The sequence below is a fragment of the Odocoileus virginianus genome, chromosome 34, assembly GCF_023699985.2.
Source record: "Odocoileus virginianus isolate 20LAN1187 ecotype Illinois chromosome 34, Ovbor_1.2, whole genome shotgun sequence".
NCBI classification, from domain to species: Eukaryota; Metazoa; Chordata; class Mammalia; order Artiodactyla; family Cervidae; genus Odocoileus; species Odocoileus virginianus.
In genome coordinates this window covers 16,631,895-16,647,407 of record NC_069707.1, presented here as the reverse complement: position 1 = coordinate 16,647,407, position 15,513 = coordinate 16,631,895, and the positions used below count along the sequence as shown (strand labels likewise).

Genomic DNA, 15,513 nt, shown 5'->3' with positions numbered 1-15,513 from the left:
ACTGAATGCCTTTTATTTCACAGGAAGAGCACTGTCTACCTGTGCCCACCTTCCAGTCTCAAGCAAGAGGTGTTGCTGGATCTCAGGCCCCACTTTGTACCTGATTACTTCCCACCATAACATCTACAGTTGGATGTGATTCTGTTTTCCTCTGACTTCCCTAACTTAGCTACTTGTAACCTTTCCCCTGCACTAGCCGTGTCCTGTCTTCCATTGCAGTTCTTCGTGGATTTATCCTACAACTTACCTGCCATGTGCAGGAACTCTAAGTCATCTAGAATCCTCTACATCATGAGCACAATATTTTGTATATTACAGGAGTCCAATAAGTATTTACCTACCTGAATTAGATGGAAATGCGGTATGTCAAACTCCCAGCTAGCAGTCAGGAAAACACACAAACTTTGAAAATGAATGAAAACAAGGGGGGAAAAGGACAAAGTTAAACTAGATCAGCAATTTCCAAATGCTCCAGGGAACACAAATCTTATAAAATACTACCCGAAGAAAGGACCCTGGGTCAAATAATTTTGGAGAGTACCACATGATAGACACCCACCCAGTCCCTTCGGGGGTCACAAGCAGTGATGTGCTGGGGCCAGTTTGTTCCCACTTGCAAAAGTCAATTGCTGAACTTTCAGGAATTTTGTGAGCCAAATGTTACACATGGTTATTATTAAAAATTAAATGATATAATTTAAAATAAATGAATTGTATTAAAAACCAAGGTAATAATTACTCAAAGCAATGCTTCTAATTATTTACCTCATCTTGTTTTCATTATGCTCTTGAGGTTGTACACATCTGTTGTATGTTTCATGGAGTGTGAGATACACATAGTACTGTGTGCATCTCTCTCCTGCTTCACGTTCATTGATGTTGTGTTGGTGGCTGGAATTGGACCTTGGTCAGAATATTTACACCACAGAAATCAAACACAGAAATCACCTGCAAAGCAGAGATTTATCTCTGTAGAATTCATTGTTAAACATTCAACATGTGATCACCTGATCACAAACATATCAGTCTGTTAAAATCCTGATAGCCTTGATAAATACATCTGCTTAATCATCTAAATCACTGTTTTGGATTTTATTTGCTCATGAAATTCTTTTATTTTATTTTTTATGAAATTCTTTTAATGCATTATGTCTATTAACATCCTAAGACACGTCCTTTGGGAAAAACTGGACTAGATGATGGCTAAGGCTTTTTCTTTCTTATAGTAAATCTTCACATAAAAGCTTACTGTATTCACTTCTTAGCTTTTCATTTTATTGATGGAGAGTGTGGATTAAGTTAATCAATGCTGTCTTTAAAAGTAAGATCTAAATAATTTAAAAGGAATCCTACTTCCCACTTATAATTCCTCAATTCAAAGCAATTTGGTTAAGGGCAGAGTATCATATAGAAAAATTCTATTTCTAGTGCATCTGTGAACAAGGAACTTTAATGCCTCTAAATCTCATTTTTTTCATCTGTAAAATGGGGTACTTCATGGGACTTTTGAGACAGGAGAGAAGGTTACATACGAAGATTACATGGAAAGCTATGCAGTTATTATACATGAAAGGAAGTATGAGTTGAGTGTTTCCTTCTGAAAGTAGTGAGATGAATGTAGTTCATGAACCATCTTTAGCTGAGTTTGTCAGATCTCAGAAGGCTTCTCACAAACACCCATAGCAAAGGGGTGAGATCCTCGGCTAAAACCCCAGAGTAACCTTTCCTGCTCCAAGCAACAGCTCAAATGTGACCAAGATGCCTCCTGGCTTCATGGTTGAGCTCGCAGAAAACTGGAGCTATGTTTTCAAAAGATCTAATCGAAGCCAATATTATCCTTTCCAGTAGTAAGCGTGAAGGGGCCAGGTGGTCCCAGAACAGATGGAATTTGTGGTGGGGGTGAAGCTGCCCTTATGATGAATTGTGAGCAGTTACAGTTCAGAGAGGTCACATGAGATTAGACTTAAGCCCAGAGAAAGGTGATTTTATCTCTTGGGTCAGTCTAATGTAGCACAGATCTGCTTTGGAACAATATTTTCATAAGTGTGGGCATTTTCATTTTTTCCTTAGGGTCTAAAATGGTAACTTATCCCTAGGAGGTTGCTTTCAAATGTGAACTTGAGGAGAGGGAGGAGAGAAAGGAGGGGGCAGCAGCTAGCTCTCTTTATCTCTTTGGTCCAAGCAGGTAAAAGGATGGCAAAATGCCCAGCGCATGTTTCCACCTTGACCAGCACCGTACCCAAGGATAGGGCCTCTTCATCTGAAACGGGGCAGCTCTTCTGCTTCTGCCTGCAGGGGTGACCTGCTAGATGGCTAGCAACCAGAGCAGCCTGGGCAGACTGGCTGGAATGGACACCAGCTGCGGTGCTGTGAGCCTCATCCTGGAGGCCCAACCTGTGTGCTTGGACTGATGGAAGCCACGGTGGGAAGAAGGCCCAAGGAAGCGGCTCGGCACCCACCCAAGTGGATGTAGTTCCTATTTGAATAACTGCTCTGAATATATCAGAGCATGCTGGCTGAACGTCAGCCCTGCCTGCCTGTACCTCTCCTCAGAAGTAAGACTTTTCTACAACACATTTTCCCATTTCTTGGCTCTACCTATGTGGGATAATTCATGTATGAGCAGCTACAGAATCACTGGTGTATAATAGTAGTACAATGACCAGCTATGTCTTTTTAAAAAAGATTTATTTGGCTATACCTGGTCTTAGTTGCAATGTGTGAGGTCTTTATGTGCAACATGCTAACTCTTAGTTGCTGCATGTGGGATCTAGTTCCCTAACCAGGGACTGAACCCAGACTCCCTGCATTGGGAACCCAGAGTCTTAGCCACTGGCCCGCCAGGGAAGTCCCTAGCTATGTCTTGCTTAGGTATAAAAGAGAGGGACCACCACTTTTTCATGTACTTCTTCAGAGTGTTCAGGGCTTATATTTCGTGATTATCATCTTATTTTATCCTCAGAACAGCTCTATTGGATAAATACTATCACCTTTATTTTATAGGAACCCTTAGATCATAGATGGTCAAATTATAGCAAAGTCACACAACTAATGATTTGATAGAGTTAACTTTACATGCAGGTCTGTCTTTGTCCCACAAAGGGGCTCTTCTACTGTACTAGACAATAAAGTGGTTAGAAGGGGACCCTGGATCAGTTGGCTTGTATTTAAAATGTGCTCTTGTGGGTGAGTTGTTGACTGTCTCTAGAACTGACGAGCCCTGGGAGAGGCAGGCCTTCGAGAGTCAGCAAGGCCCCAACGTCAAAGCATCAGAAGACAGAGAACAAGAGACCTGGTTAGTATCCCGAGGTGTGGGGCACCGGTGGTAGACAGAGGGAAGAGTGCAGAGGGGGAGGAAGAGGAGCCAGCCTGCCTAGAAACGCATGTGCACGTGCACTCAGCCGATCTTTCTCCCCTCCCTCGTCACCGCCACCTCCGTGGGGCTCGAGCACTTCCTACTTCCGTTCAGTTTAGTTCAGTTCAGTCGCTCAGTCGTATCCTACTCTTTGCCACCCCATGGACTGCAGCACTCCAGGTCTCCCTGTCCATCACCAACTCCCAGAGTTTACTCAAACTCATGTCCATTGAGTCGGTGATGCCATCCAACCATCTCATCTTCTGTCATCCCCTCTCCTCCCACTTCAATCTTTCCTAACATCAGGGTCTTTTCAAATGAGTCCACTCTTCACATCAGGTGGCAAAAGTATTGGAGTTTCAGCTTCAGCATCAGTCCTTTCAATGAATATTCAGGACCGATTTCCCTTAGGATGGACTGGTTGGAGCCCCTTGCAGTCTAAGGGACTCTCAAGAGTCTTCACCAGCACCACTTAGCCAACTTCCTACTTAGCCAGCCTTTTCCTCCCCCCCGGATCTGTGTCGTGCTGTTCCTGCCCACCTCGTCCCATCCTTCTCCACAAACACCTGGTTGTCCAGGCTCCCCTGGCTGGCCCTGGAAAGCCTGGCTTCTCCATCCTTGCTTCACCGACGGCAGCAACTCTGTCACACTTCAGTCCTTTCAATTAACGTATACAAACCGGCCTTTTACTGGATACCCATGGGCGGCAAAGACACACACAGACTCACAATGCAGTGCATTCATCAGTCAAATATGAACTTCTGGGTCTGGGCTTACATTTCAATGGCCTTTGTGGAACATGGTCTGTGCCCTCTTAGAGGGGCAGGGCCAGGGCAGAGCTGGCCAGGCTCAGCGTTTGGGCAAATAGCTTAAATGCCTCCTGGGTAGAGTTGAAGCCCCCTGATTCATCCCTGTGTGTGCCGGAGGGCAGAAGAACCAAGAGATACCAGGGAGGCACCTCAGAGGTGCTCTTTGTATTCCTCGCTTCGTGATGCTGACAAACTCAACGTGAATCGTTTGCAAAGTCAGTTGGGAGAAGGACAGTAATTTAGGGTCAGGATGGCCAGCAGTTTCCATGGGTTCTGGGGCCATCCTGAGGTCTGTCTGTTCGAAGCCAGCTTAACTTGGAAGAGAAACAGGCAGCCAAGCTTCCTTCCCTGAAGCTGAGCTTTTGTAAACTGACCCAAAGCCCTAGATCTAGAACCATCATGATTTCTATCCCTTTGTTAGACTTCTCATTTTGTTTGTGTGCTGTATTCCTGATTTTTTAACATTGTTTTTCTGTGTTTTCTTGTAGCCCACAGAGCTGAAGTATAAGAATTGCACTTGTAAAAATTTGAATATATCTTAATCCAAAAAGATCAGTATAGTTAATTAAAAATAAAATTATTCTTAATGTTTAAAGTATTTTCTTCTAAAATATTCAAAAATTTCTATTAAATTTAATAGGCAGTATGGTCATTGTAATTGAGAAAATTAAATTTTTAATAAAATTATTTGTATGAAGTAAAAAATAAATAAATAAAACCATCAGTTTTCTTAACCTATGGTAAGATTCTGATGTTCTGTCTTAGGACTGGGGAGGTTCCCTCAGTTAGAAGCTTTAGTTCTAATAAATTAAAGTGCACAGAGGTGAGGCCAACGTGAGTATAATTACATAACTGTTTTCTCACTGAGAAACCTTTCCATGTGAGATATTTCAAACCACTTTGGACAAAGCAACATTTCAGTCTGTAATTTAAAAAAAAAGACCTGATACAAAAAAACCTATCACAGAAAGCGTATAAGCATTGGCCTTTTAAATTCTGGGGTTTTTTTTTTTGTTATAGTTTATTATCTCAGAATGGCTAAATATAATATTCTAAATAAAGTTTTACAATAAAACATGTTTAAACTCTTCTGCAGTAAATAAGCCCAGATGGTCAGTAGTTATTACAAAATCTAGGCTTTGTGGAAAAGATTTCTTTTTCTCCTGTTTTTCTCAGCATATTTGTAAAATTTGCAAAACATGAAGTTCAAATACCTGAACTTTTCCCAGCATCTCTACACAGTTTCTGCTTCTCCTGATCATATCTTTCAATCTCCCTTCTTCGCCCTCTGCCCATTTCACTCTGCCCACATAGAAAAAGCCCCATCCTTTCATCTGCAAACCACTTATTTATGCCTGTGGTCAAGTCCTACTTCTTTTCTGGCCATGATTCCGTCTTTCCAATGCAGAACAATGGCAACTGATAGGAAACCTTGAAATTGTTCACCCATTGCTTTCTTGTAGATGGTTAAACACTTTGTATGCTAAGTCACTCAACTGTGTCTGACTCTTTCCAACTCCATGGACTGTAGCCCATTGGGCTCCCCTGTCCATGGGATTCTCCAGGAAGGAATACTGGAGTTGGTAGCCATCCCCTTCTCCAGGGGATCTTCCTGACCCAGGGATCAATCTTGGGTCTCCTGCATTGCAGGGGGATTCTTCACCATCTGAGCAACCAGGGAAGTCCGGTCACACACTTTAATGTTGTTTAACTTTTCCCTGAGTTACGACACATCTTGCCTCCCCACCTGGACTGTAAGTCCCCAGAGGGCCAGTACTTCTAGCTCTTGCATCCCTAAGAGAGCCCAGCAGAGCAGTCCTAGGAGGTGCTTTAACTGCTGTGAGGCCTTATTTTTGCCATTTAACCCCTTCCTGACTATGTTCTGTGAGTCCACTTAAACATTTATGACATTCCATGTGTTTTACTTCTTTCTGGTAATCTGAAACTTTTAGTTCTGTTTGTTTTGGAACCTGGAACACATGCAAACTGTTCTGTGAAGAATTTTCTTTCAAATGGGAAGATTAGAAGAATTGAATAAATACGTTCTTTCCCATCAATGACTTTTAAAGATTTATAGACCAATATAAGTTATAGCCTACTCAACGTTACTTCATAAGTATGCCTAACTTATATTTCCGGATTCTGTCATAATCAAGCTTTCTCGTGCAGCAAGACAAGCCAAAACCTTTCCAGAGCTGTGATTAAATGAAGGCAAGCAAGATGCCCGTGAGCTGGTGAGGCTGAGTTACCCCTATTTACTTCATCCCCAGAACTATCAGAGGGTTCAGCTAACGGCACTGACTTGAAACATACCAGGGAGGCCCAATCTATGAAATGGTGAGAAAGATTTTGTTTTTATTGCCAGACTTGAAACCAGACCTGAGTGGTACTTAAAATCTCAATTACGTGAGCAAAGGGGCTTCTTTACACTTGAGGAGGGGAGCTCACATCTCCAAGTTGGAATAGGTTCAACAAACAGGGCCTATGAGCCATATGTTGGCTGCCTCTACGCGTCATGAAATAGAGTGCCTGCTTCGGCAGCTTAAAAAACAAAAGAAGGGACTCCCCTGGCAGCCCACGCTAACACGCCACGCTTCCATCTCAGGGGGCGCTGGTTGGATCTCTGGTTGGGTCAGGCCTGGGGTGTTGACTCAGTGAGTTCATCTTCCCTGATCCTGTGGTTGTGTATGCACACGTGTGCATATGTGTTTGTGTCGCATTTTAGTAGGAGATGGTGGTCTAACCCTTTGGTTAGACCTAAGGTTGGGGAACTAAGATCCCACATGCCGTGCAGTGCAGCCAAATGCACAAACAATTAAACCTCCACAGACCTGGCTCTCACGCTTAGGGACAGAGCCACACTGAATGTCCTGTCCGTTAGTCCTTTTCCTCCATAGATGCAGGATTTCTGCCATGCCAGAGGCATGAGCACCTGCCCCAGCACAGACATGCCAAGTAAAATTGCCAGTGTTGCCTGTAAGGGTGCTGAGAACCCTGAGTCATTTAGTCTCTAACCTGGTGGGAGCCAGGAGAACCAGAGACAGCCTCAGCACTGTTTTGAGAAGCCTTGGGGTGTCTCAGTGGCCTACAGCCAAGCTTTGGACACCACCATCGCAGAGGGTTAGACCACCATCTCCTACTACAATGCGACACAAATACAAACACACATGCACACATGTGTATACACAACTGCAGGACCAGGGAAGATGAACACAGAGTCAACACCCCAGGCCCGTCTCTCACAAGGTCTGACCCTCACCAGGCCTGCCCTGGAGACTGCATCACTCAGAATCACTCCACAAGGCCAATGTCTCAGCCAGTTCAGGCTGCCGTAACAAAATACCATACATGGGACAGCCTAAACAACAGACATGTGTTTCTCACAGTTCTGGAGTCTGAGAAGTCCAAGATCAAGGTTCTGGCAGATTTGGTTCCTAGTTAGAGCCCTCCTCCTGCCTCGCAGACGGCCACCCTCTCACTGTGTCCTCACATGGCAGAGAGTAGGAGAGAGAGAGTGAGGAAGCGTATTCTGGTGTCTCTTCCTCTTCTTATAAGGGCAGTAATCCCATAATGGGTGCCCCACCCTCCTGATCTCATCTAAACCTAAGTATAGGCAGACCTCAGAGATACTGTAGATTCAGTTCCAGACCACTGCGATAAAGCTGATATTGCAATACAGCACGTCATGCGAATTTTTCAGTTTCCTAGTGCATATAAAATTTATGTTATACTATATGATTTTTCAAGTGTGTAATATGTCTTTAAGAAAACACTGTACATAATTAATGAATACTTTATTGCTAAAAAATACTAACCAATGTCTGAGGCTTCAGTGAGTCATAGTAGTAACATCAAAGACCACTGCAGGTGATCATATCAAGCGTAATAATCATGAAAAAGTTTGAAACACTATAAGGGCAAGAATGCTCAGTCATGTCTGGCTCTTTGCGACCCCATAGAGCCCACCAGGTTCCTCTGTCCGTGGAATTTTCCAGGAAAAAACACTGGAATGGGCTGCCATTTCCTTCTCCAAGGGATCTTCCTGACCCAGGGATCAGACCTGCATCTCCTATATTGGCAACGAGATTCTTTCCCACTGCGCCACCTCGGGAAGATCCTTTGAAATACTGTAAGATTTACCAAAATGCGACACACAGATACGAAGTGAGAAAATGCAATTGGAAAACTGGCACTGATAGACTTGCTTGACACAGGGTTGCCTCAGACCTTCAATTTGTAAAAGCACAAAGTCTGCCCTAAATGGAGCACAATAAAAACAAGGAATGTCTGTAAGGCCCCACCTCCAAATACCATCACCTTCAGGGTTGGGACTTCAACACAGACATTTCAGGGGACACAAACACACAGTCTGAAACAGCATGAGAACTGAGAAACATGATATGAATGCATCAGTTCATGGTGCAACATGTAGCTGAAAGGTCATGAAGCAAATTCAGGCCTGGAAAAGCCAAATCAGACACAAGCTGCATTTAGGGTGGGAAGCAAAATCAATGAGCAGAGACTAGAAACCACTCTTGTCATGAGAAAGGGAAAAAGCAACGCTGGAGTCCAGCTGAAGTATTCTAATTGTGGAGCACAAGAATGGATTTCCATGCCTCAGGGCCTCATAAAACCAAGAATCTCCTTCTAGCTCCAGGAACAGTCCTGCAGACTCTTGTTCCAGGGTGCTATCTATGACTCCTGCTTATTGTTTCAGTCAGTTCAGTTCAGTCACTCAGTCGTGTCCGGCTCTTGCGACCCCATGAGTCGCAGCATGCCAGGCCTCCCTGTCCATCACCAACTCCCGGAGTTTACTCAAACTCATGTCCATCGAGTCGGTGATGCCATCCAGCCATCTCATCCTCTGTTGTTCCCTTCTCCTCCTGCCCCCAACCCCTCCCAGCATCAGAGTCTTTTCCAATGAGTCAGCTCCTCGCATGAGGTGGCCAAAGTATTGGAGTTTCAGCTTCAGCATCAGTCAGTAAACCTGAGTTAGTCTGAATCAAGACTGACTGGAGCAGCCACTGGGATCAAGTACTATCTCAAAGGCTGAGTGAACTGAGAGCTAACCCATGTGGAAAGATGGCTGCCATGGGTTAAATTGTGTCCCCCAAAAGATATGCTGAAGTCCTAATCCTGGGAGCCTAAGAATATGAATAATCAAAATGTATCTTAAGATGAAGTCATACTGGAAAAGGGTGGGCTTTTAATTCAATGTGTTAAGAAAAGGAGAAAAAAGACACAGACACCCACGCAGGATGCTGTGTGAAGGCTGAGGCAGAGACTGGAGTCCTGCCACCAAAGAACACCAAGGATTGCCAGCATCACCAGAGAGTGGGAGAAAGGAATGGAACAGACTCTTCATGCCCTCATTCAGAGAGAACACGGCCTTGCTGACACCTTGGTTTCAGACTTCTAGCCTGAAAGCATGAATTCCTGTTGTATTCAGCCAGGTTTTGTACTCTGTCGCATTTTTGTTGTTGTTGTTCAGTTGCTAAGTCGTGTCAGACTCTTTGTGACCTGGTGGACTGCAGCTGCCAGGCTCCTCTGTCCTCCAATTTGTTTCACAAGTCCTAGGAAATCAAAGGAAATTAACATAGGTGCCCTTAGGGAGTTCAGAAAAGTCCCAGAGTCCTGAGTTTGCCCAAAAAGGGCAGGGGTGAACAGGTGATAGACCAGGAGACTTTGCATGGAGGGATATTATAAAGATGCTGCCTGGGACTTCTTTGGTGGCCCAGTGCTCCCAATGCAGGGGACATGGGTTCAATCCCTGGTCAGGGAACTATGGTCAAATAGTCGCACAGCACAGCTAAATAAAACTTAAAATTTTTTAAAAGATGCTGCCTGCCTGCCTGGGGTGGGGCAAGGAAAAGAGGCGATGAGATGGAGGAGGCACAGTGGGGTCCATATGACATTGCTGCCACTCACATTCCAAATTCTCATGGAAAACATCAGAGTGTCCAATGAGTAAACATTGGCTACAAGAGAAAGGGAGGAGGAGGGGGAGATTAGGGAGGAAAAGGAGGAGAAGAAGAAAAGAATGAGAGAGAGGGAGAGGAAGAGGGGAGGGAGGAGAGAAAGGGGAGGGAAGGAGGAGGGAAAGGGAGGAAGTAGACCTTTGCCATCTCAGGTAGCATAAGCACAGGTCTCTGGGATGGGAACTTGGATATCTTTGGGGAGCTGTTATCCAGCCTACCGCTGGGTCTTTAGGTCAGTGCATGTTTACACAGATAAAAAACATGCTTTCCCTACTACAACTCAGAAAAAAATTGATTCGCTGAACTGCCTTTCAATTGGAGAGATCATAAAATAGAACTTTCCACATTGATTCTAATCTACTCTTTTCCCTTTAACCTCCTATACAGTACCTTGGAAGAAGAAACCTGGTAACGTCCATGGTAGAAATGACTTTCATCACCAACTTCAGGAAATGTTTTCTGAGCCAGCATCACAGTCTAGCAGATTCTCTTTGCTTCATTTTCCACACAGAGAACTGCAGAATACTGTAGTCAGTACAACAGTCCACGTTACTTTAAGCTGGCCGTTTGCACCACAGTGTTGGGTCACAAAACAAAAGGTCAATTCAAAAGAGAAAAAAAAATCCGTCACATTGGTTGTTTGGCTTTCACGTAGGCAAAACAACCATTTGATTGATGGACTCTCATTTTTCATAGTTATTTTAGCAACTTATAACTACAAGCTAACAGTGTCATTTATGTAACGGTACAGTAGTCTATTTACGAGGTTATCAAATGTTTTAATTCATCTATGAAACCAACATTAACCACTCCCAACACTTATATTTGCCTGCGGCGTACCCAACCCTCACCAACCCCATCTCACCACCTCCATTTTCCCCTTGAACGCAAAGCAGAGTTTTCCATTCAATCGGGTCACTAATTCTTTTAATATTTTACTCAACAAATATTCCCTGAATGTCTGTTATGTGCCAGGCACTGAGCTGGATCCAAAGGCAAAAGTTGTAGCAGAGGTCACATCATGCAGATTGAACATTTTTTAGCAAGAGACTCTAACAGTCTCCTTCCAGTCTGCATAAATTTAATTTGTGGAGGCTTTCTGGAGTTCAAGGATGAGTCATTGGCATGATCTGCTTTTAGCATTCTTAGTTAGGCCAACGTAAGGTGAAGTGAAAGAAGTGAAAGTGTTAGTAGTTCAGTCATGTCCATCTCTTTGCAACCCCATGGACTGTAGCCTGCCAGGCGTTTCTGTTTATGGGATTTTCCAGGCAGGAATACTGGAGTAGGTTGCTATTCCCTTCTCCAGGGGATCTTCCTGATTCAGGAACTGAACCCAAGTATCCTACATTTCAGACAGATTCTTTACCATCTGAGCCACCTAGATCTTACTATGGTTTGATCAAATGGCACCTCAAAGTTTGCAAATGGGTAAATTTACAAAAGTGTCCCGAGTGTCCACAGGGTAGAAAGTGTGGCACTACAACCTCTGAAGTTCCAGATAAATGAACTAGTTCTTGCTGTAGTGTTTTCAAACTTGGAAAGGGAGCTGTGCTCAGACTCTAAGTTGTGTCCAACTCTCTGTGACCCCAAGGACTGTAGCGCACAAGGCCCCTTTATCCATGAGATTTCCCAGGCAAGAATACTGGAGTGGGTTGCCATTTCCTCTTACAGGGGATCTTCCCAACCCCGGGATCGAACCCATGTCTCCTGCATTGGCAAGCACATTCTCTACCACTGAGCCACCTGGAAAAGGTACAGCTCTGAGATAAAACATGAAACTCTAGATAAAATAGGAAACACAGTCTGAGAAAAAAGCCCAATGCACCAATCAGAAATAAGATTCTATTGTACATAAAGATACATGAATATGTACTAGGAGACAAAAACCCAATCAGAACTTTCAATCTGCCCTCCTAACATGACTGCAGTGGTTTGAACCTAACTCATGGAATCGACTGTCCTAAAGGAATTCATTCATCTCAGTGATATTCGAAAGACAATAAGTTACTGTATCAGCATGGCCCACACAAACATATATATGTGACAATTTTGTATGTCATTACCCCTCCTCTTTTGTAAAAGATGTTGTTTTATCTTTAAGATAATGTTAAAAATTGGTATATCTATGAAAGTCACTTTAATATTCAGCTACCATCCAGTGCTTTTGTCAAATACAACAAAGCAGGACATATAAAAGAATGGCTCTACAATTCCGAGAAACCCATGACCTTCTTTGATTGTCCTTCAGGCAAACAAAGTACCAGATAAAGCTTTCGTTGGTTATTTCATGATATTACTAAAGTAGTATATTCAGTTCAGTCCAGTTTAGTCGCTCAGTCGTGTCTGACTCCTTGTGACCCCATGGACTGCAGCACGCCAGGTCTCCCTGTCCATCAAACTCATGTCCATTGAGGCAGTGGTGCCATCCAGCTATCTCACCCTCTGTCATCCCCTTCTCCTCCCACCTTCAATCTTTCCCAGCATCAGGGTCTTTTCCAATGAGTTAGGTCTTCACATCAGGTGGCCAAAGTATTGGAGTTTCAGCTTCAACATCAGTCCTTCCAATGAATATTCAAGATGATTTCCTTTAGGATGGACTGGTTGGAGCCCCTTGCAGTCCAAGGGACTCTCAAGAGTCTTCAACACCACAGTTCAAAAGCATCAATTCTTCGGCGCTCAGCTTTCTTTATAGTCCAACTCTCACATCCATACACGACTACTAGAAAAACCATAGCTTTGACAAGATGGACCTTTGTTGGCAAAGTCAAGTCTCTGCTTTTTAATATGCTGTCTAGATTGGTCATAACTTTTCTTCCAGGGAGCAAGTGTCTTTTAATTTCATGGCTGCAGTTACCATCTGCAGTGATTTTGGAGACCCCCAAAATAAAATGTATCACTGTTTCCATTGTTTCCCCATCTATTTGCCATGAAGTGATGGGACCATATGCCATGATCTTAGTTTTCTGAATGTTGAGTTTCAAGCCAACTTTTTCAGTTTCCTCTTTCACTTTCATCAAGAGGCTCTTTAGTTCTTCTTCACTTTCTGCCATAGGGTTATGTCATCTGCTTATCTGAGGTTATTGATATTTCTCCCAGCAGTCTTGATTCCAGCTTGTGCTTCCTCCAGCCCAGCGTTTCTTGTGATATACTCTGCATATAAGTTAAATAAGTAGGGTGACAATATACAGCATTGATGTACTCCTTTCCTGACTTGGAACCAGTCTGTTGTTCCATGTCCAGTTCTAACTGTTGCTTCTTGACCTGCATACAAATTTCTCAGGAGGCAGGTCAGGTGGTCTAGTATTTCCATCTCTTTAAGAATTTTCCACAGTTTGTCATGATCCACACAGTCAAAGGCTTTGGCATAGTCAATAAAGCAGAAGTAGATATTTTTCTGGAACTCTCTTGTTTTTTGATGAACCAACAGATGTTGCCAATTTGATCTCTGTTTCCTCTGCCTTTTCTAAATCTAGCTTGAACATCTGGATGTTCATGGTGTGTGTACTATTGAAGCTTAGCTTGGAGAATTTTGAGCATCATTTTGCTAGTGTGTTACATGAATGCAACTGTGTGGTACTTTGAGCACTCTTTGGCATTGCCTTTCTTAGGGATTGGAATGAAAACTGACCTTTTCCAGTCCTGTGGCCACTGCTGAGTTTTCCAAATTTGCTGGCATATTGACTGCAGCACTTTCACAGCATCATCTTTTAGGATTTGAAATAGCTCAGCTGGAATTCCATCACCTCCACTAGCTTTGTTCTTAGTGATACTTCCTAAGGCCCTCTTGACTTCGCATTCCAGGGTGAACATTAACATTTTAGGAATCAGCGAACTAAAATGGACTGGAATGGGTGAATTTAACTCAGATGACCATTATACCTACTACTGTGGGCAAGAATCCCTTAGAAGAAATGGAGTAGCCACCATAGTCAACAAAAGAGTCTGAAATGCAGTATTTGGATGCAATCTCAAAAATGACAGAATTATCTCTGTTTGTTTCCTAAACAACTTGCCTTGCAAGCCATTCAATATCCCAGTAATCCAAGTCTATGCCTGGACCAATAATGCTCAAGAAGCTGAAGCTGAATTGTCCTGTGAAGACCTACAAGACTTTTCAGAAGTAGCACCCAGAAAAGATGTCCTTCTCATTATAGAGGACTGGAATGCAAAAGTGGGAAGTCAAGAAATACCTGGACTAGCAGGCAAATTTAGGCTTGGAGTACAGATTGAAGCAGGGCAAAGGCTAATAGAGTTTTGCCAAGAGAATGCACTGGTCATAGCAACACCCTCTTCCAACAACACAAAAGAAGGCTCTACACACGGACATCACCAGATGGTCAATACCAAAATCAGACTAATTATATTATTTGCAGCCAAAGATGGAGAAGCTCTATACAGTCAGCAAAAACAAGACCAGGAGCTAACAGTGGTTCAGATCATGAACTCCTTATTGCCAAATTCAGACTTAAATTGAAGAAAGGAGGGAAAACCACTAGCCCATTCAGGTATGATCTAAAGCAAATTCATTATAATTATACAGTGGAAGTGACAAATAGATTCAAGGGATTAGATCTGATAGAGTGCCTGAAGAACTATGGATGGAGGTTCATGACACTGTACAGGAGGCAGTGATCAAGACCATCCCCAAGAAAAAGAAACGCAAAAAAGCAAAATGGCTATCTGAGGAGGCCTTACAAATAGCTGTGAAAAGAAGAGAAGCAAAAGTCAAAGGAGAAAAGGAAAGATATACCCATTTGGATGCAGTTCCAAAGAATAGCAAGGGTAGATAAGAAAGTCTTCCTCAGTGATCAATACAAGCAATAGAATGGGAAAGACTAGAGATCTCTTCAAGAAAATTAGAGATATGAAGGAAAACATTTCATGCAAAGATGGTCCCAATAAAGGACAGAAATGATATGGACATAACAGAAGCAGAAGATATTTATAAGAGGTGGCAAGAATACACAGAAGAACTATACGAAAAGACCTTCATGACCCAGATAATCACAGTGGTATGATCACTCACCTAGAGCCAGACATCCTGGAAAGCATAGTCAAAGTAGTGTATTAGTGCTTTGCTAAGACGGGAGAGCTCCGGTCCCAGATCTCTTATTGACCTACTGCTCTATTTGGAACCCTTGCTTTAACTTCTTTCTGCTTCCTTCTTCTCTATAATAAAGGGTTTAGACTGATTGCTTGTAAGTTCACAGATTTTGTGGCTCTCTTCACTACCAAGTAAACAGCCTTTCTGAGGTTCCATTTTATGGAGAAGTGATCTAATAAGTTGAATGCTCTATTTGGAACCCTTGCTTTAACTTTTTTCTGCTTCCTTCTCTAAAATAAAGGGTTTAGACTGATTGCTTGTAAGTTC

The 15,513-nt window shown here is 43.0% G+C and overlaps 1 long non-coding RNA gene across 1 annotated transcript; it reads right to left on the bottom strand.

Moving 5' to 3' along the window:
• Window positions 1–7,943: 7,943 nt before the first annotated feature.
• Window positions 7,944–10,781, bottom strand: LOC139032998 (uncharacterized). Its single transcript, XR_011485620.1, has 2 exons — window positions 10,533–10,781; window positions 7,944–9,737 (listed from the first exon to the last, which is right to left on the bottom strand). It is a non-coding gene; the product is annotated as an uncharacterized lncRNA (long non-coding RNA).
• Window positions 10,782–15,513: the final 4,732 nt, after the last annotated feature.